We start from the raw sequence: 21,632 nt of genomic DNA on the forward strand, positions 1-21,632 counted from the left end.
ACCTTCGCCTGCCAGGCCTTTGCCCAGTTTGAATGACTATGTAGTGTTAGATGATAACACCAAGCCCCTCTCTGGATGCTCCCAGACTCCATTAAATCACAGAATTATTGATGGACCTCTGGGTTTCCAGGTTACTGGATTGTTCTAATGAATATCTATATATATATCCCTAATTTCGAAATTTGATAGATATCGTCAGTCTACTTAACAAAACCCTACCAATGGACACCTCTCCCAATACTGCAGGGAGATTGCCTCCCAACCCTACACATCACCTATTAAATGGGATCTCATTTAATTTGTGGTTCTGAAATTAATGATTATACTGAACATCTTCTCATTAATGTTTGGCCATTCTATCTCCTTTGTGGAATGCCTCTTTATATAATGTTTTTTCCTATCCATCTTTTTTCTTATTAATTTGTAAGAGTTCTTTTTGACATTAATAAAATAAACCTATGTGGCACTTTTTATGTACAAAAAAGGAAATTAAAGCTTTATCTCCAAATGTAGTCACATTTGGAGGTACTAGGGGTTAGGGATTCAACATATGAATTTGTAGCTGGGAGGAGGCATAATTCAGCCCATAATAATATCTAAGAGAACTGAAAGCATATATCCACGCAAAATCTATACATGAATGTTCATAGCAGCATTATTTCTAATGGCCAAAATTGGAAGCAAACTGACTGATAAGTGGATAAATAAAATATGCTATATCCATACAATGGATTATTATCAGGCAATAAAAAGGAATGAAGTACTTATTTGTGCTTCGGTATGGATTAACTTTGAAATCATTATGCTAAGTGAAAGAAGCCAGTCATAAAAGGCTACACATTGTATTATTCCATTTACATAAAATATCCAAATACACAAATCCATAGAAATAGAAAGTACATTAGTGGTTGTCAGGAGCTAGGGGGAGCAAGTTTGGAAATTGATTGCTAATAAGTTCAGGATTTCCTTTGGGAATGATGAAATATGTTCTGGAATTAGTTACTGGTGATTGTTGCACAACTTTGTGACTATATTGAAAACCATTGAATTGTATACTTTAAAAGGGCAAATTTCATAGTATGAAAATCACATTTTAGTAAATCTATTATTTAAATTAAAAATCACAGATATAGTCTGAACCCCAATTACAGAGATTTTGGTTCAGAATATCTGGAGAAGGCCTACAAATCTGCATTTTTAACAAATGTTTCCCACCCTGAAAGATTCTGTTGAACTTGGAGAAATAATAAGCCAAAAGTTTCATGATGTGGGCTTCTGGAGGCTGTTTCAATGAACAGACCAGAGAACTGACACTAGAACCCCTAGACTAGGTCTTCTATGCTGCTGAAGGATAATGGTCACCTTGGGGTAGGGGAAGAGTTCACCCTAAGTTTAGAAAGAGCTGAGGTGTAAAGCCTTGCACTTGAGCATGGGAAGGGAGAAGCTACAACATCTACCACAATGATACAGATGGTCTTTTGGGCCTTGGATGTCCTGGGAAGATGGAGATGTAATTCAGAGACAATCAACTCAAGTGTTCATTCCCTAAGCACTTGTGTACAAAACCAAATGCACATGGTCTGAATGGTAGAGTGCTTTGCATGATGAAGAACATTTATGCTTACTTTCGTAGCTTCAACTCTGAGACAATTGGAGATAAAACAAAAATTACCACAGTCAAAGAATAATGGAAAAGTTACTTTGGAATAGAAAGATGGCCCTACATTTTGTTGGCTTTTGTTGGATTCTTTTAACCATTATTGAGATCACTTGCAGACACGTGATGCCAAGGTTTGGAGTTTGGGTTAGAGTTAAAATAAGACGTAGGACACAGAATTCTGTACTTCTTTCTATAAACAGTGTTAAAGGTATAAGTTCTGAGTAAGTTCTACAAAAGGAACAATCAAGGTTCTTCCCAACACATGTGCTTGAATACAAAGCTAATGAGAGAATGATCAAATTATGCAAGTTTAAATATTACCATGAAAGAAGCAGGAAAACAGGGCCAACAAAGTCAATTCATGGGAGACTTCTCCCAATTCTCAACCCCCCAAAAACATTAAAGTTGTAGAAAGTGTGATAGCCAACTTCCAAGATGGCTGCCAGATAGCCTCCTGGTATTCACACCGCTGTGTGGTCCCTTCCCACACTGACTAATAGAATGCAGCAGAAGTGATGATACATCACTTCCAAAACTAGATTGGAAAAGACTCCACAGCTTCCAGCTTGGTCACTCTTTCTCTCTTGTATCACATAGTCTAGGAAAAACTAGCTGCCATGTGATGAGTAACCTAATGAGAGGCTCATGTGGCAAAAAACTGGGGCCTCTTGCTAGCAGCCACCTTGCAAGTGGATCCTCCTGCCCCAGACTAGCCCTCAGCTGACTGTGGCCCTGGCCAACAGCCTGAGTGCAGCCTCATGAGAGACCCTGAGCCAGAATCACCCAGCTAAGTCATGCTCAAATATCTGATCTCAGAAACTGTGTAAGATAAATATTTATTGTCCTCAGTTGCTATGTTTTGGGGTAAATAAGTTTTGAGATAATATTTTTAAAGATTTCATTTTTGAGCAGTTTCAGGTTCACAGTAAAATTGAGAGGAAGGTACAGAAATACCCCATATATCTTGCCCCCCAACATATGCTCAGCCTCCCCCATTATCAACATCCCCCACCAGCATGGTACGTTAGTTACAACTGATGAACCTACATTGACACATGATTATTACCCAATTGGGATAATTTTTATATAGCAATAGATAACCAATACATAAAATTTATACTATTTCTACACTATATTGTTTTAATCAATTGTTGGCCCCTGATACCTATTGTCTGCCAAAGAAATAACAAAACACATAAAACAAGTAATTAATGATATTAATGAAAAGTCAGAAGCCAACAGCCATGGGGAGAGGAAATAATGTGGTAAGAAGAGGTTTAGAGTCAGGCAGATTTGGATTCAATTCAGGCTCCACCTTTTTCTTGGTGTGTGACCTCAGACAAGTTTCTTGAACTATTCTGCCTGTCAATTGAGGACAATATCTTCCTCATGGGGCTCTTGTAAAATTTAAATAAATGATCACATATGTGAAACACCCAGCACATAGAAAGTGCTCAAAAAATGTTTGTTTCTCCCCATCCTTTTTGATTCTTGCAATTGCAGTTTTGGGCATGAGTGATTACCTAACAGTAGTATTTTTCTTCTAGCAAAAGTTTTCCTAAGTAGATATCATAAAATAAAATATATCAATCTTTTCCAACACTTTATGGGAAAACAAACCTGACTTCCAGGTGCACCTTTTGAATTTTATGAGAATAACTGAATCCTATGACTAACTTGGAATACATATAATCATTTATTAATCATACGTAAGTAGTAGAAATAAATAATGTTAAAATCATCTCAAAGTTACATACCTTATAATACCAACTCCCTTCCCTATTTCCATCTTCAGTGATGACCGTATCTAAAGGGACATTATAATCCATGTGCTGAAAGACAGACAACAAACACCTTTGGGTAACATTCAAGGAAGTGATATCCCAATCCCGTAATCTGCAAGGCCTGTCCTTTCCTGTACAGAGGAGAAAAGAACAGAATTCAGTAGAAGCTTAGAAAGTCATAGTAAAGTCACTCTTGAATCAGTCAATGAAAGCAAAAAACTTCTTCTTTAGAGAAATGTTTTTGGAGAAGTTACCTCTTAAAACATGTTTCTTAGGTTATAAAACTCTGGAGATCCTCTTTAAAATGAAGGAAAAAATACAAGGCAACCAACCTTCCAGTTTTGTGCCAGGAAAGAAGATTCCCAGTGGGAATTCCCTGGGCAGTCGGTTTCCTCCCACCCACCTGCATTGCCTGTCTGCTCTTCCATATGTATGCGTAGGACACTGTCTAATCCAACCACAGTGAGAGACAGGTGCCATCTGCCTCACCAGCTCCGTGACTCACCTTGTGACACATCTAACACTGAGGAGATGATGAAGTTTCCAACCGCACAATAGGACTCAAGCTTATTAACAGCCCATCTGCTCAGCCAGACATTCACCTCAATTGAATGTGAGAACAGGATGGTGAAGGCCCAGCAGAGCAGCCCCATATAATATTAAGCAGACTGATTTGATAGTATTGATAGAGGTTTCAAGATTGTTTGCTTATTTATTAAGATGATATATGCCCATTGTGAAATTAACTTCAAGTTTAGAAATGAATACAAATAATCTGTTTAATATTAAATTTCTCTATAACCATAAACTCCTGTCGTATCTACATGACTTACACCTTCCCTCAAGTCTTTGCTCAAATATCACCTTCTCACTGTCCTTTTCCCAGACCACCCTATTTAAAATTATAGGCCTCCACTCCTTGAATGTCTGATACTTCTTCCCTCCTTTATGTTACTACACAATACTTACCATCATATAATATACCATCTAATTTTCCAATATGTTTGTTTAATGTTTTGTTTACTCCAGTAGAATTTAAAGTCCATGATAATTTATAATCAATATCTAAGACAGTACCCAATATTAATACATGATACTTACTAAGTATTTGCTGAATGACTATTTTGTTCTCTAATCTTCATGTACAAATACAATGTCTTAAAGTTTTGTTTGCACCTCCTAACTAATGCCACTGCTCTCCCCCATAACAGACCTGTCCTAGTGCTAAACCCAGCATAAAAATACAATAAATATTAAAAATATTGATCAATTAATTAATCATTGATTCCATTAGAGACACATGAAAGACTGGAGGAAAAAGGAAAAGAAGTCTATCACTTGGGTTGAAAATATCAAAGTATTCTTATTCATGTGTTCACTGCACAAGTATTTATTAAGTGGCTTCCATGCTATCTTTGCTTTCACAAATGGCTTTGCCACTGTGAGAGACTGAGTGGCACAAATACCTACACTCAAGGTAGTCACTTTGCTATGCTGCTGGAATTTGTGATTTTGCTTTTATACAGTTTTCCTGAAGTAATAAAATATAAGCTTAAACATATAATGAGGTGTCTAAGGGTCTTACACAATTATATATCCTATTCTCTTAAATCAGCTGCTTAGCAAATGGCAGATAACCCTTTTGATTTACAGAAGGAATTTTCAGAACTCTATTTGAAATGCAAAAATAGTTTAAAAGCTTGATAGCAAGGTGGCTTATATAAGAAAAAACAGATAAGGGAGAACTGGAGCTTAACTTTAAAATTGGCCCCAGAAAGGGCAGGTTGAGGATAAGATTACAAAAAGAGAAGTGTTCCTGGGACCAAACATCAGTGAGACTTAGACTCTTCAAGAGCCACCCCAGAAATATAGCCATTCTGATGTCTTTTGAGAGGCTATTTAGTACTTCTCTTTGCTATAGGTATTAAATGCTTTATCTTTAGCAAGAACTGGCTCAAATTTCAGAAGGTGCCTAACTCACCTAGTGAGCAGTGCCTTAAGTACTGAAGGAATCTGGTTCAAGGTGTAGTAATAGGGGATTTTTAAAGTGCTCCATGATCAAGGATATGTAACATGTATGTTGTTTGGAGTTAAAGATTTCCTGAAGCTATAAGAGTTATTTTATTCATTTATTTAACAAACATTAATTAAGTGCCCATTCCACTAATCCCCAGGGATATAGTAGTGATGAATCAGAAAATGAAAAGAGCTAACTTCTAGAGGGCTGACGTTTGAGATGGAGAGGCAGCCAGGAACTAAAAAAAAAAAAAAGAAAAAGCCTTAAATTAAAAAAAAACAAATTAAGATGTCTATAGACTTTGTTAACTGCTGGGAAAGAAATACACATTGTGATGAGAAAGAGAATAACTGGGAGAGGCCACTGTGAGGAAGACACTGAAGAGCTGACATTGAAGTTGTGACTTGAATGATAACTGGCCATACAAAGAACTACAGAAAAAAGATTCCAAGCAGAGGGGCAGCAAAGACAAGGCCTGGAGTTAGGAAAGGGCAGGTGTGTTCTGCAACACAGATGAAGCCAGTGCTGCTTGAATGAGGAAGGGAGCTGTATGAGATGAGGCTCAAGGAGGGTGCACAGGAGCCAGTTCATACAGAGCAATGTGAGCCAGGTTAAGGAGTTGGGATTTTAAGTGTAATAAAGTAAATAAAATAAAATAAAGTAATTTTAAATGGAATAACCTTTTCCTTAGACTTCTACTGAAGGCCATATGTCAAGCAGAATCACTTGAAGACCTTCCAGCTACAAACACCTAGAAATTCTAAAGAAAATGGCAAAAAAATAATTTTTTTTTCAAAATCTAAATGCAGGTCTGAGTTTATGATTAAAAACAAAGAGGGTGGATAGCTGGATAATTCGTGATGGGGAGTTTCAGTAAAAAAATAAATATTTTTAAAATAAAATTAAATATTTTTAATAAAATTAAAATTTAAAAAAGGGAAGAGTTTCAGGGGCTGAGGGAGGGAGGGGTGAATATTGACTGAAAAGAGGCATAAAGGAACATTCTGGATAATGAAAATGTTTTAAATCTCAATCTGGGTGGTAGTTAAATGAGTGAATATAAAAAAAATCAACTACCTTGTATGCTTATGATTGTTGCACTTACTATGTGTATTTTATACATCAATAAAATTTTTAAAATAAATCAAAGCAGCCAGAGAAGAAAAACAAAAAGTAATTAGAAAAACGATAGATTTCTCAACTGCAACAACAGAGGCTAGCATCCATAGAAGTACTATTCCAATGTGCTAAGGAAAAATATCTCGGTATAAAGCTCTGTATCCTATTAAATCATCATTCAAAACAAGTGGGCAAAATAAAGACATTTTTAGACAAAGATTAAGAAAATGACTACTCACAGATTCTTACTGTAGGGAGACCTAAATAAATAGCAAATTGAACTTAATAAAAAGGAGTGGGAAGCAAAAAATGATCAGTGAAAAATGTGTAGCAGACAGCACTGATCCGCAGTCCAGTATTTGGGCACCATGAGATCAGAAGATGGCTAAGGTTTCTCTGTCTGCAATTTTGGTTGCAAATTCTCTGTGCCTTTATTGTCTCACTTATAAAATGGAGATGATAATAGTACCGTATACATATAATAGTTGTGAAGATTAAGTGTGTACATGTGTGTCCTTGGAGCACTGCCTGACCATGGTGGGCTATTATGACATACGTATCTTGACAGGAAGCCTTGTTCTGTGGACCAGCATAGAAAGTTCTTTCAGACATGTCTGACTCTTTTCCCTTATATATAACAAATAACTTATTTTCTATTTAAAATCTTCTGTATATTCATTAATCTATTTTAAAAAAGAATAACAGAAATCCACTCAGGGATTTCTAGCAGAAGAGTGGAAGATTCTGCTTTATGTTTCTAAATGGTACCTGTGGTTATTGTACAGAAAGAAAAGTTGAAGAGGGGCCAAAATGCAAACAAGGAAGTCAGTATAATGTATTTTAACTGGACAAGCAGTAACCAATGGGGTCCTAGATTAGGCTTAAGTTATTTTAAGAGAAAATGTAGAAAAATGATTTTAAAAAAACAGAAATCATATATTAGAATATAAAATCTACTACTAAAAAACGATTGGGAATATCGGAGCAAAAAGGTATTAAATTATATGTAGATTTTCAAAATCAGAAAATGCAACTCTGAAAACTGTCTTTTACTGTAGTCTAGTATTAGCTTTCATTTATGCAATACTTTCAGTAACCGCAGATATCCATGCAAACTTATCTCCAGATGTACAATTTCAGGCTATCCAATTCTCATTCTCTTGCCTTCAATCATACTATTGCATCTGTCCTAACTGTTCCTCTCTTCCTCCTCTGCATGAAGTCTTATGCATACTTCAAAGACTTGATTAGATTTCAACTTTTCCTCTCCAGATTTTCTGCTACTAGAATCAATATTTCTTTCCCTTATTTTCCAAATGGGCTATGTCTATGATATTAATGGACTCTTCCTCATGCCAGTCTTCCTTGTCTTATAGTTACCTGCATTATCACTCTCCCTGGATTACAAAACCCTAAAAATTAAGAAAGATGTCATATTCAATCTGCATCCCCCACAACTTCCAGCAGAGTGTCTTTTAAAAATATTAAAGAACTTGAAGTGAAAAGGGAATTATGGTCATTGAACTATTTGAATGATGAGATCTCTTAAAAAAAAACCATCATGAGTGAAGACACTTCAATACCCCGTAGCTACATAAGGTGTCTCTGATTGCATTATTCCAAAAAGTTTGGTTCTTTGTGTTTCAGTCCTGATTTCTGAAATATTACTTTACCATCAGAAACACATTCCTACTTTCAAGTACCAAAAAGTGAAACAAAAAATGCTAAAAGTAGTAAAGTTTTATTTGCCATCACCTCCTTGAGCACCTCGATTTGGAGATGTTACTCTTATTTAACAGGACGGTATATATTATTCTTTAGCATTTTACTAGTTTGGCATCAATTCCTACATTTTTGTGGTTGTCAAAATCTGGCCCTAAAGCCCTTCATGGAAACTAACATTGCAAATGATAAAGTGGAAGTAAATGACGAGGGTCTGGCTCAAAGATAAAATAAAATAAAATAGAAATGGAATTAAAAAGAAGCCTCCTTACATAGTGAAGCAGCTTTATGTGCTCTTGGAATTATTGCAATTATCTAGCCATTGTCAAAGATCATCTGAGGACAACAGAGATTGCAGTATGTGGGACTGAAAGTGGCAAGCCTTGTCTACCAGTGTTCATGTCCTTGCACGGTGGCTGCTTTATAGACTTATCTATAGGAGCTGTATACATGTCCTCTCCCAAATAGCCTGGGGCCTAATTATTAATAAAAATATGTCAGCTGCTAAGTCATGAGGTTAAAGGTAAGATAGGCTTTTCCTAAATAGCACAAGCACAAGTTTGCAAATTTCCAAATGGATAGTTTTGAGCCCTTCTGCTCTCCTACAGAAGACTCCTAATCTGTAAGACCATATTTATAGTCCTATTCCCCTTTCTGCAGCCCATATTTTGGGCTGATCGTTAGCCTCTAGGCATGGAAATTTTAGCCTTCTTCCCATGTGTAGGGAGTCTAAAATAAGCAACAAGAAAAGGACAGAACCAAATCAGTTTTCTTTTCTTGAGGCTGAAAAATAGCAAATGGCCCTACATAGGATGGTTTTCTGTGGCTGCTGTGTGGCTCCTTGGCAGGAGCTCATGCCATCCAGCCATGACAACCCAAGCTCCTCCACTTGTGGGTAAGCTAGTCCACCTCTCTGTCCTCATCTATAAAATGGGAATAATAATACTTAACTCACACTGTAGCTGTTAATGAAATATTGAAGGAAGTGATCACAGTGCCGACTGTGTGGGGAGGTGCTTACCAAATGTGTGTGTTCCTTTTAATGCCCCTCAATCCCACACCCCCACCCCTGCAAAAGCCACACTTTTTCCCTTCATCAGAAGAAGGAAGGGTTGTATTAATAGTCGAGTGAGATGAAAGAGTAGACTATCTTCTAGCTGCACAAGGTGATGAATCCTAGAAAAAAATGGACATAATTTCATATTCAGTTGGCAAATGTAAAAGGCTCTCATTCAATGCATATATTTTTAATTTGAATATCAACAGTTTTTTTATATGTGATTTCCTGGGGCCTTCACAGAAGGACAGATTTTGGTAACAAGTAGATCATTACTTCCCCCCGGGGAACAATTAAAATCTTCAACCTTCTCCTAATGGCTATGGAGTATTTGAACACAATATTAAGTAGTAAGTAGTAGTATAAAATCTTGGAGATAGAGAAAGAGATAAATTGCTCTGAATAAAAATTGTGACAGAGATGAGGCAGGGGACAACTCAGGAAGAGTAAAGCAGAAACGCCAGTTGTTGGAAGACAAAGACATAGAGAATGTGAGCACAGAGAGAAAACATATAAGTTGCGAAGACAGACATGGAAGAAGTGAGATATCCAATGAAAGTTCCTCAAAATGCTATGTAGCTTAAGAAGTGAACATCCTCTTTATTCTTGCCTGTGGAATCTTTATTAAATTCTACATTGCTCACTAATGCACTTAGGCAAGTACATATGTCGTAAGAGGAGCAAGTTTCAGAAAGGCAGAGAAAGCTACTATCAATGTCAAATGCTGCAGTGAGGGCAATTCAGATCAGAAGAAAACATTTCTGTTTGGTGGCAAAAAGCCATCTTGGTGAAGAAATGAGATCTTGAGTGACATCACAGGTTAGCCAAGAGATCAACTTAAAAAGAATTTTATGAGAGTAAGAAAAAGACTCCATCTGAGGCTCTCTTTTCTCACCCTGCATGTTCTCCCTAGGTGAGTTCATCTACTTCTGTGATATCAACTACCCTATAAATGATAATCTACCACAAGTCAACTATTCTGGCCCAGAAACCCTTGACATGCTTGGTCTCTCTCTCTCTCTATGTCCTCCTCGCTCCCTCCCTCCTTTTTCCTCCACCAAACTTCAGGCCAACAGTCTATCAGATATGTCCACTTCCATGTCCTGTGGGAATTCCCTTTTCACTGTATCCAAAATAGAACTGATCATCTTTCTCCCAAACTGTTCTGCCATTTACTCTCTCCTACTTGATGAACAGTGTTTCCTTTTACACCTAAGAATAGCCTGGATTCCTCCCTTTTCCTTACTTTCCACATAAACCACCGCCAAATGCTTGTGACACTTGTATCACTCTTTATCCCATCACCTCCTTTCAATCCCCTATTCAATTAGGCTTTCTCCAATTAGGTCTTTATCATTTTTCACCTGTGTTATTGCACCAATTTCCTAACTGATCTCCCTGTCCAACCTGGCATTGCTCTACAACAATGCCAACGTGATCTTTCTGAAACACAAATCTTATCATGCAAATATCTTAGATTCGAATTCTTCCTTTAACCTAAAAAATTAACATGGATATGAGAAAAATCACTTCACCTCTGTATTTTAATTTTCCTTCTGCATAAAGAGAATCATGCTGAATTTCTTTACCTACAGCAAAAGGGTTTCTATGGTGATTCATTCAGTGCTTCTTTCTATAAACTAAGTTTTAAGAATTGTAAATGTCAGAGAAACAAGCCTATGATATAGAGCTAAGTTTTAAAGTTTTAACTAGCAGGACACTAAATTATATTTTATAGTATGATATCATCAATGTAAAATGCATATAAAATCCTAGAAGAAAATAATCTAAAATTTTAATGGCAACTGTCTCCTAATGATAGGATTATGGACAACTATTATTTGCTTCATAATATATTTTCTACATTTCCCACAATGGGCATATAATTCTTCTATAATGAGGAAAAATATTCAACTTTTTAAAACCTGAGCTAGCTGAAAGAAGCACTAATACAAAAAAGAATTCCAACTGCTGTCACAATTCTGAGGAAGGCTCCTGGGCTTGATTACTGACTGAACGGTTAGAAGGAATTGGTCCTTTCTTTGTGCTTCTCCCAGAGTTAATGTCCAGGAGACACTACCAAGGACGACTCAGAACCATTTCCACACTACCTGGCTAAGGAGGATGAAAGCTATACAGAAGCTGACAGTTAATTAAAGGAGGCTGCCACATGGCTAACCGGTCCAGACTGCGGTGGGTGACAATTATAGCTCTTGCAGGGCCACAGAATAAAATTCCATATACTAAATTAGGCACTAAATAAAGTGTAATTTGTATTTGAACTTGAACAAAATCGCTAAGCAAAAATTCAGCCAATAATATTCACTACCAACTTTATGCATACCATCCAGAGGAACTGAACAATAACCCAGAAAGGAATCATTTATAGATTCTTTCTTGGCAGCTGAATTTTCATTAAAAGACGATTTTCTACCTGTCGGTATTTTCAGCTTCTTGGCTTATCTCTTTCAAAGAGAAAGTTCCTTTAAATATTTCTACCAAGCAGAAGAGTAGACCCACAGTAATTACAGGGGCACAAGTAGACTTCCATCATTTAGTTTTTCTCGCTTCACACAGAACAGTCTTCGTAACAACTTTTTTTAATATAATAGACTTAGTAAAAATTATCATTAGAAAACTTTGGTAGTTTTAAACCAGTGGTTCTCAACCAAGGGTGATTTTTGTCTCCAAGAGGACATTTGGCAAAGTCTGGAGACATTTTTCATTTTACTTTTTTGTGGGGGGTGCCTGTGTGTGTGTGTGCATATATATATACATATATAAAACATATATAATAAATATATGTGACATACATCACATATTATTAATTATAATTAATATATAAAATATATGTGTAATATATACACATATGACAATATATATAACTGAGAGGATCCTGCTGGTATCAAATGAGCAGAGGCCACAGATGCTGCCCAACATTATGAAATGCACAGGACAGTCTCCCACATCAAAGAATTATCCACCTCAATGTCGATCATGGCAAGGTTGAGAAATCCTTGAACAACCAAAAATAATAAAATTCTAGATCTAGGTTATGGTCACTAGCTTTCAAGAGTGAGAGACAAATTTATGTCTTTTTTTGTTAGACCCAAAATCACCCACTTTCCTCCTAAGTACCTGCCCAGTAAAACTCCGTATTCTCTCCAGAAACTAGGAGAAAGGGTCAGTTGTCTAATCTTTACCAACCTCTCTCCCCAGGACCCAAGCAGCAAGCTTTTCCTTATTAACAGAAATCAGAAAGGGTTCCTTCTAAATTTCACACACACTTGGTCATCATATTAACTATCATTTTATCACATTAATTATCATTTTATGTTTGGCAGAGACTATTTAACAACCTGAGAGCAGAGAACAAGAATTAAGTACAAATTAAGCTCTAGGTTGTGTGGATTCCTAAGGTGGAAGAAAAGGGGTAAAGGAGAAGACGATCAAGACAAAATCCCAATATGCTCAAATTCTGCTGCATTCATCATGCTAAACAAAGTACATGAACTTTGAAATAAGCAAATCTGAGTTTGAATTCCAATTCTATCATTTAATAGCTGTACAACATATGACAAGTAACTACCTTCTATGAGTCTCAGGTTCTTCTAATCTTAAATGGAAATAATAACTCCCTTCCAGGGCTCTTTTTGATCCCCAAAACAGTAAGTGATCAACAAACATTAGTTTCTTTGTCTCTTTTATATTCAGTGTTGAGACAGTGACTAGGTCATTCTTATTTTCAAACATTCTTCCTCAATGGAAAAGTATTTAGTTATCTCAGAGCTTTGGGTATACACATTTCATGTATGTCAAGTGAATATCAAATAATATATTAGCATCTAGTATCATGCTTGGTACTCAGAGAGTGCTTTAAGATACGAGCTATGTTGTTACTTTCCAGAAAGGTCTCATGATTACTCATCTGCCTGAAGAAGCCACTTCGGTCCACTGTGTTTTCTGATTAAAAGTCTCCAATGTCTATATGATCCTGCACCAAATAATTAACTTCTCTGTGTATCACTCCCTTAGAACACCTGAGCACACCACTTGCTCACTCTCAGGAATCACTTGGACCCTGGTGAGAAGAAAGTCTAACATCTCCCAAATATATTCCCATTCTTCCCCTATTCTGGGGCTTACAAAAATGAAAATTTTTAAGTTTTAAATATCAAAGTTTGTGTTGACTATGGTACGTAGAACTTGGTGGATAGCTAAATAAATTAATCACAGTCCAGGAACAGGAATTTCATGTCTGGGGCTTTGAAAAGGAGAAAAGAAAAAGTCCTTAGATCTATATCCTTGCTGACCTTATGTGAAATGATCTCTGAAATCTTGCCCACTTCTCTACTTTGGAATCCACACTAACTTTTTTCTATTTTTTACTTTGTAGCATATTTGAGAGATTGAATCTGCCTATACTCTGCTCTGTATCTCCTTACATCTTTTGACCCAGAGCAATGAAAGTCAGCCTCTCAAAGCCATTGCATGTGCTGTGCTATATCACTGAAACGCTAAACTGATTTAGCAAAGACTCACAAATGCAAGAAATCTTTTGTCCCAGAAAAACAATTCCATCATCTGTCACATCTTTCTACTGCAGTGGATTTTCCTGCAGTGGCTAGGACAGTAGAGCATGAAAGGAAGTCTACAGTTAATTTCATGTCTTCTTCCATGAACTAATTTCCAGATAGTCCCTCAACACTCCTACTCTATGTCCTCTGTCCCAAGACACTAATAAAAGCTCATCCTTCTTTATGCATTCTTCTTTATATACAGCTCGATGAGTATTTAACTTCTGGCATTGTACCTATTTGCTTATCTTCTCAAATAGACACCAAGCAGATGCTAAGCGGGACTGACTCATTTGTTCCTGTAAACTGAAATAGCACAGGGTGTGGTCTGTTAAAGGTAAGCAATAAATGTTTCTTGAAAGAGTTGCACCAAAAACATATGTTTGTTTGTGTACACAGTATAATACAGAGAAACCCTGTATGTAGTCTAAAAATCCATGCACAGAGATGTTTTGTAAATGGATGTTATTGTAATAACTCAGGCACCCAATACCTGAACTGATGACAGACTGAGAAAAGTCATCTTGGCCTTTGAGTAACATGACATCATGGTGCCAATTAGCAAACTCAGTTCACAATGAGGGATCCTAACACCCACGAGAACTGGCATTGGAGTACCTTGCTTTTACTTTCAGGAAGGCCAATTCAAATTAACACCAGCTGTCACCTTAGGGTGCCATCCTTCAGCTTCATTGCCATGAAACCATGAACCCTGGACCATCCCTCAGAGGGATATCTTCCTCTTTGAGGAGCTTGGGCAGTGACATTTGAAACCCACTTACCAATGGGTAGCTCTTAGAATGGGTCCAGATCATGAGACTTGTTTGTGTACAGTAAGCAAAAAACAAACATCTTCTGAAATTGCTGCAAGTGAGCTGAACTTCATTAAGAGCAAGAAAAGAGGGCAAGAGAAACACTAGTTTCTAGTTTTAATATAACACAATGCTGTGTAGACTATTGTAGTGAATGTTGGGGAAGAATATGTCTGACAAAAGCAGCTCCTTGGTCATTTTAAAGAACAGGAATGTTCTAAATAATCAATAATTCCATGAGCAAAGAGATGGTAGCTGATGTTTAGTCAATTTTAGGTACTTGAATTATTGCCTATGATGACTCAAGCTTGAAAACACTCTTAATTTTCTTTAGAAACAGAAACTAGAGGGCTAAAAACAGAAAAAAGAAAAGAAAAGAAAAAAATACTAAGAGCTTATCTGGTTCAAACCCCTCATTTTACAGATGAAAAACAAAAGACTAGTAGATTACAGGAATTTGTCCAAACTCACCAGTGGCTTAGTTCTAGATTTGCACTTATTTATGTGTACTCCAACTTGTTCCAGAAAAGATTTAAAGCAGCTTACCAGAAATACATTCAGTTCAACAAGAGGAAATAAATAATTAAATGAGTTTAATTATTAAATGAGGGATGGGTAGGTAAGAGTGAAGTCAGCACACCAGAAACCCCTATGTCCTGGTTATAAGAGGCCAACAAAATTGCTTCCAAGCTTTCTAATAGCCAATTATTTAAAGAAAGAATCTCAACCTGTTCCATGGTTTCATGTCTATAAATTAAGAATACATACCAGTTGCTCAGAAAGTTACTAATTCTGTGCCAAGATCACAGAATAATGTCTCCCACATGTTCTCATGGAGAAGGCCCTGAGCTTTACAGAAAATGCTGCAGTAAGTGTCATAGGGTCTTTCTGATAACATCCCCCATATAAAATGATGGCATTACACTGGAGAGCAGTTCAATAAAAGCGATTCTTAGGAGGACTACAACATTTTTATGAGGCACATAGCTCAATACAGGAATGGAATCTAGATAACAGAGAGAAATAAATGAATTTCATACCCTTGAGGCAAGGCTCAATAAATAATATTTTTCTCAAACATAACTGTGATAGATGTTGAGTGACAGTGATTTGTCAACACTTAACCTGCCCCATCTTCACCGTGTTCTTTCTCAACATGGGCTTCCACTCACCCACTCACTGTTCAAATAAGATCCAGGAGCATTCCTTGATGTGTCCCATTCTCCTCTCACCCAGTCAACAAGTTTATTAATTTTGCCTCTTAAATATCTCAGAACCAACCATTTTCCTCTATCCTGGATTTTTCCACCAACTTGTCATCGTTTCACCTAACATAAAATTCCCCAAATCTAATCCTGTGCTCCTCTAGTCATGGTCCACACAGAGACTCTGTGATCTTTCCAAACACAATTCTGATGATACCATTCTCCTGCTTGAAACCTTTCAGTATTTCCCTTGTGCCCTCAGAATAAAATCTCAACTCCTTCACAGTAGACAAGGTGGTGTGTTCTCTGGTCCCTGGCTGTCCCCAGCTTTATTCTGGGCCACTCTCCTGTTCACTGTCTTCACTCCAGGCACACGTCTTTTGGTAGTTCTAGCAGGTGCTTTACCATTTCCTCCATCAGAACCTTGATGTCTCCAATTATTCACTTTCTTAGAAACTTGTTTGCATTTGTCACATTGTAATTAGTTGGCATTTGTGTAATTATGTTGTTAAGTCTCCTTTCCCCCATGGACTGTAAGCATCACACAGTAAGGAACTGCATCTTTCTAGCTCAGTGTTGTATTTATAACATGCCATAGTACCAGGCACAGTGCCTGGGACATGGTAAACATTGAGATACTTGAATGAATGAAGAAATAATGGAACTATTAAATAGGTAAATAAAAATGAATACGTAGAGTCTAGCTATTTCTTTTTCTAGATAGACCATAGATAAATAGACAGATGATAGACAATTTATATACTATGTAGAGCCACGTGTGGCAAATATACTCCACAGTTCTCCTGTGTTTCTTCTACCTGTCTTCCAAGAAAAAAACCATTGACACCTTTGTTGTAGACTATCTTTGCAAGGATGTTTACATAGCAAAAAGCCTTAGAAGACAGAGGTAGTGTCTCTCTCTAGGGCAGAGGGCATATTTGTTTCCTCACCAGGATAATAAATATGTCTCCCTCTGGAGCAATGTTTGGGCAAATTTTCTAGCAGCCCTCTTATATAACTTAGAATTTCCTAAATTTGGGATTTCTCAGTGGTGACAAAAATCTACCACATGCACAGCATCTAGTTGGGCTGCTCTTCATTGCCTTTATGGGACTTAGTGAACAAGGAGAACCAATATGACCATGAAGCTCATGACGCTTGCTGTGCCATGGGTAATAAAGTCCTTTGTCTCTGACATGAGAGTCTCACTTTTCCTGGCAGGACTTATAAAACTATGGCAGGCTAACACGTTAGCATGAAAATAAGGTAAAAATCTCAGACCCTTCGTAATTCTTGACATCATGTGTTTTAACAATTGGCAGAGCTGGGAGAAGAGGAGTGAAGGCTGAGATCCTCCTGGGAAAATTATGAAGTGTACAAAAGGTGGTAACTTGGTTGGGAATTAGAGAACCTCCTCAAAAGGTAATTTTGAGGTTACTAAAAAAATGAGAAATCTTAGTTCCAGAATTGTAAATCATAAAATAATGTTAATAAATGTGTAATTCTTAGAGTACTTGATACATAAATATTTAAAATGAACACCTCTATACCCAATCCCAAATCTATTAAATCAAAACTATGCTCACAGAATTACTTTTCTAGTTGACAAAGCAAGATTGCAGTGATTCATTGATTTTTTTCCTCTCAGACCTCCTAGAAGCCAAGTAAGTGCATGCATCTTCCCTAAGGTAAAAAAAAAATTATGTCTATTGTATAACTGGCACAGTGTTAGGATTGTGCCCAAATATGAAGCATATAAGACTTGTTCAACACCAGGATCAAAACCCCTGAATTCTTAAAAAATTTTAGCCGTATCCCCATCTTACTCTCATTCTATCCTCTCGGTGTTTGCAATTTTCCCACCCGTTTTCTTTAATTCTATATATCACCGTTATATAAACATTTTATAAACAGATGACAGATGAATGGATCAAGATATAGATAGATAAAGAGAGAGTATAATGAAAAACAAGATAAGTAAAATATACTAAAAACTCTCCATTTGGAACAGGGCAAAGATATAAAGTGGATAAAAATAATTTATAAAGTTTTACTTTAGCATAACACAAATTGATAGAGTAGTCTTCTTCTTAAATCGATGGATGATAAATTAAATGACACCCCCACCAAATAAAAAAACTCAATATTCAATAGTCTTCACTGCCACAGTAAGGTCTGTATTTTCTGCTTCCCTTTATTTCACAAATAAGCTCCAAATCTTACAGCATCCTAGTATGACAAGTATGCTTGTTCAATGCCAAGAATGAAATATCTAATTACTGATGGAAACTCACCTGTGAGCACAACCCAGCAAGAGCCACCAGCGGGGCTCATTTAGAGACTCCTAATGGTTTTGATTCAAAGAACTCCCTGAAGACTGACTGATTACATCAGAATTTCTTGCTGCAGTGGTCAAAGTAATATCCACAGGATATGACAGAAATTATGATAGATATCGAAAGCTTTGCAATTTGAAGAGTAAAATCACTTTCCTACCAGAGAGTTCTGTTCCAAATAAAACCCAAAATATATCAACAGTGAAAAGTTAATCTCTTCTCAGTGGAAGTAATGAAGATATACAACACACAACTCTGCCAAAGAAAAGAAAAAGAACCTCTTCTGCATGAAGTTTTTCTCCTCAATCTAGTTTGGAAATTTGCATATGATACTAAATAATTCATCGGATTATTGAATATCCACCAGATTAACATGGAAAGAAATTTGATCAACCTTCATGGTATATATAAATCTATCGTTGAAAACTTTCTTCTTTCAAATCAGTATCTTCCAGATACTGGATATGTCTTTGAAAGAGACCTAAGGTTTGGTGCTATGATAAAAAAACTTTAACTTGAAATGGTTGTGGAAAATTATTATTTTCCTCATTTTTGAACCTATATTTGCAGAGCCAAACCTATAATAAATATACATTTAAAATGAAAACCAGTTAAAGCCCAAATAATTTATGTAGGTATTCCACCCTCAAGGAGTGGAGCTTAATTCCCCACTTCTAAAGTGTGAGAGCTGTGCATAGTAACTTCTTCCAAAAAACAGTATGAGAAGGGAGAAAAAATTACAGTGGAGAAATCTGACAAATACTGCCTCAGCCAAGTGATCAAGCTTTACATCAACACTTATGTCATGTTCTCTTTTATTTTTTAGACACTCACAGTAAGTATGCTCTTTTAATTTTCAAAAATCTATAAATCATAGGGAGGGATCTTAGCTATTGTAACTATAGCATTGTGCAAATTGAATGAAGAATGATAACAGCAAGGATAGCTAATATATAATATGTACTGTGTGATAATTACTGTACTGAGGGCTTTTATGTATTTACTTATTTAATACAATTATAAGTCATGTTCTTTTGCTATGAGATGAGAATGACACTTCACCTCTGTACTCTATCTCCCCAAAACTCACAAACCCAGTCTAATCTTAAAGAAAAAAATCAAACAAATCCCACTTGAGGGACATCTAAAAAATACCTGACCAGAATACCTCAAATTGTCAATGTCATCAAAGACAAGAAAAGTCTAAGAAAGTGTCTCAGCCAAGAGGAGGCTAATGAGACATGATGACTAAATGTCATGTGATATCCCAGATGGGATCCTGGAACAGAAAGAAAAAATTAGGTAAAAACTAAGAAAACCTGAATAAAGTATGGACTTTAGTTAAATAAAAATGGATCAATATCGGTTCATTAACTGGGACAGATGTACCATTCTGTAAAATGTTAATAATAGGAGAAACTGGAAGTAGGATATATTGAAACTCTTTGTACTGTCTCTGTAATTTTCCTATAAATTTAAATCTATTATAAAATGTAAAGTTTACTTAAAATTTTTATTTAAATGAGTCAATAAACTATTTCTGAAAAACAAATTAAAGCTACACATATCTGAAGCCAGACTTGATAGTAAGCCAGTAGTGATTATCTGATTATATCTATGTAGGCTAATTATAGTTATATTTCAACAGAACTAGACAGCATTTAAAGCAAGATGGAAGGTTATATATAACAAACAAACCAAAGCACAAGAATGTACCCAAGATTATAAAACGTTCCATGCTGCATCTGCCTAGCGTCTTCTAAATGTCAAATTTTCTAGCAAATGCTTTCAAAATGGGAACCACTGCTTTACTCTTCCTGGGAGATACAAATACTAACCTCAGAAGGCAACAAGAATAAAGTATTCAGGGCCAATAGGACACAAATTAAGGATAAAAAGTTACCTTCTCTTTTAAAAAATTTTTCTACATATAGTGTCTGAAAATTCTTTCCCAGAGTATAAATTATCTCATAATTACAGAGATTTAATTGCTAATTCTTCTGGCCCATGATAAATCTAAATTTCTATTCAAATCTAAATGACCTGTAAGGGGTTTTTGCTTCCACAGCTTGGCAATGGACTTTCATGAAGACACTAACTGAGGTGAGAGAAAAAAACAGAGAGAGAAAGAAGGGGAGAGGATAGTGCTATTTATATTATAACTCAGCACTTCAGTTATATTTGGGTTAAAATAGGTCCATGAGAAATATTGAAAATCAAAATACCAGTTATAACATTATTTTAGTACAAACATATGTTCTGATTTTCAAACACTAAATTATAAACAACTTACTTTGGAACCCAAACCTTGTGTAAAATGTTGTCTGCTGATACATATTCATACCAGGAATTTTACATGTTCCTATAGCATTTGACTAATGCTGTACCTATCCTCATCTTCACAGAAGCCCTATTAAAGTGCTGACACTATTTTTCCTAAGGGAAAAATTAAGCGGATAAACTAAACTCTGGTTGCAAGGTTTTTCCATAATATTTATCCAGGGAAGAGCTAATTTCCAACCAAAAAGGAGACTACAGAAATGAATATGTACATATGTACCTTGACCTGCTATGCAATCCTTAGAATGGTTATAGCAAAATATGTAATGTCAGGAGGGAAATTTTATGATATGCTGTGGGATCAACTGACTGTTCTCAGATCACTCTCCATCATTCTCTGCTCTATTCCATCTCACAGGGAACTGTTATTTCCTTGCCTGTGGCATCCAGTAATTTTAAACAATGATAGGCACCAGCAGAAAAATGTTCAACATCTCTAATCATCAGGGAAATGCAAATCAACACCACAATGAGTATCACTTAACCCCAGTGAGAATGGCTTTTATCAAAAAGTCCCAAAGCAAGAAATGTTGCCATGGATGCAGCGGGATAGGAACACTCATACACTGCTGGTGGGACTGCAAACTAGTACAACCTCTGTGAAAAGTAATATGGAGATATCTCAGAAGAGCTAAAAGTAGAACTACCATTTGATCCAGAAATCCCATTACTGGGCATCTACCCAAAAGAACAAAAGACATTCTATAAAAATGACATCTGTATTTAAATGTTTATAGCAGCACAATTCACAATTGCAAAGATGTGGGAACAACCCAAGTGCCCATTGATACATTAGTGGATTAATAAAATGTGATATATGTATACCATGGAGTTCTACTCAGCCATAAAAAACGATGGTGAACTATTGTATTGTCTTGGATAGAGCTGGAGCCCATTCTTCTAAGTGAAGTATCCCAAGAATGGAAAAATAAGCACCACATGTACTCACCATCAAATTGGTACTAACTGAGCAACACTTATGTGCACATATGGGAAGTAACAT

The 21,632-nt window shown here is 36.3% G+C and overlaps 1 long non-coding RNA gene across 3 annotated transcripts in view; it reads right to left on the minus strand.

Annotated features, from left to right (window-relative positions):
• The window catches only part of LOC123650566, a 401,175-nt gene that overhangs the window by 297,338 nt on the left and 82,205 nt on the right, over positions 1 to 21,632 (minus strand). For all 3 annotated transcript variants that reach the window (XR_006739413.1, XR_006739409.1, XR_006739411.1), the window contains exon 3: positions 3,418 to 3,492. This is a non-coding gene — a long non-coding RNA (uncharacterized LOC123650566). The remainder of the gene's footprint in view (positions 1 to 3,417; positions 3,493 to 21,632) is intronic.

The sequence above is a fragment of the Lemur catta genome, chromosome 1 (assembly GCF_020740605.2).
Source record: "Lemur catta isolate mLemCat1 chromosome 1, mLemCat1.pri, whole genome shotgun sequence".
In the NCBI taxonomy this organism is placed as follows: domain Eukaryota; kingdom Metazoa; phylum Chordata; class Mammalia; order Primates; family Lemuridae; genus Lemur; species Lemur catta.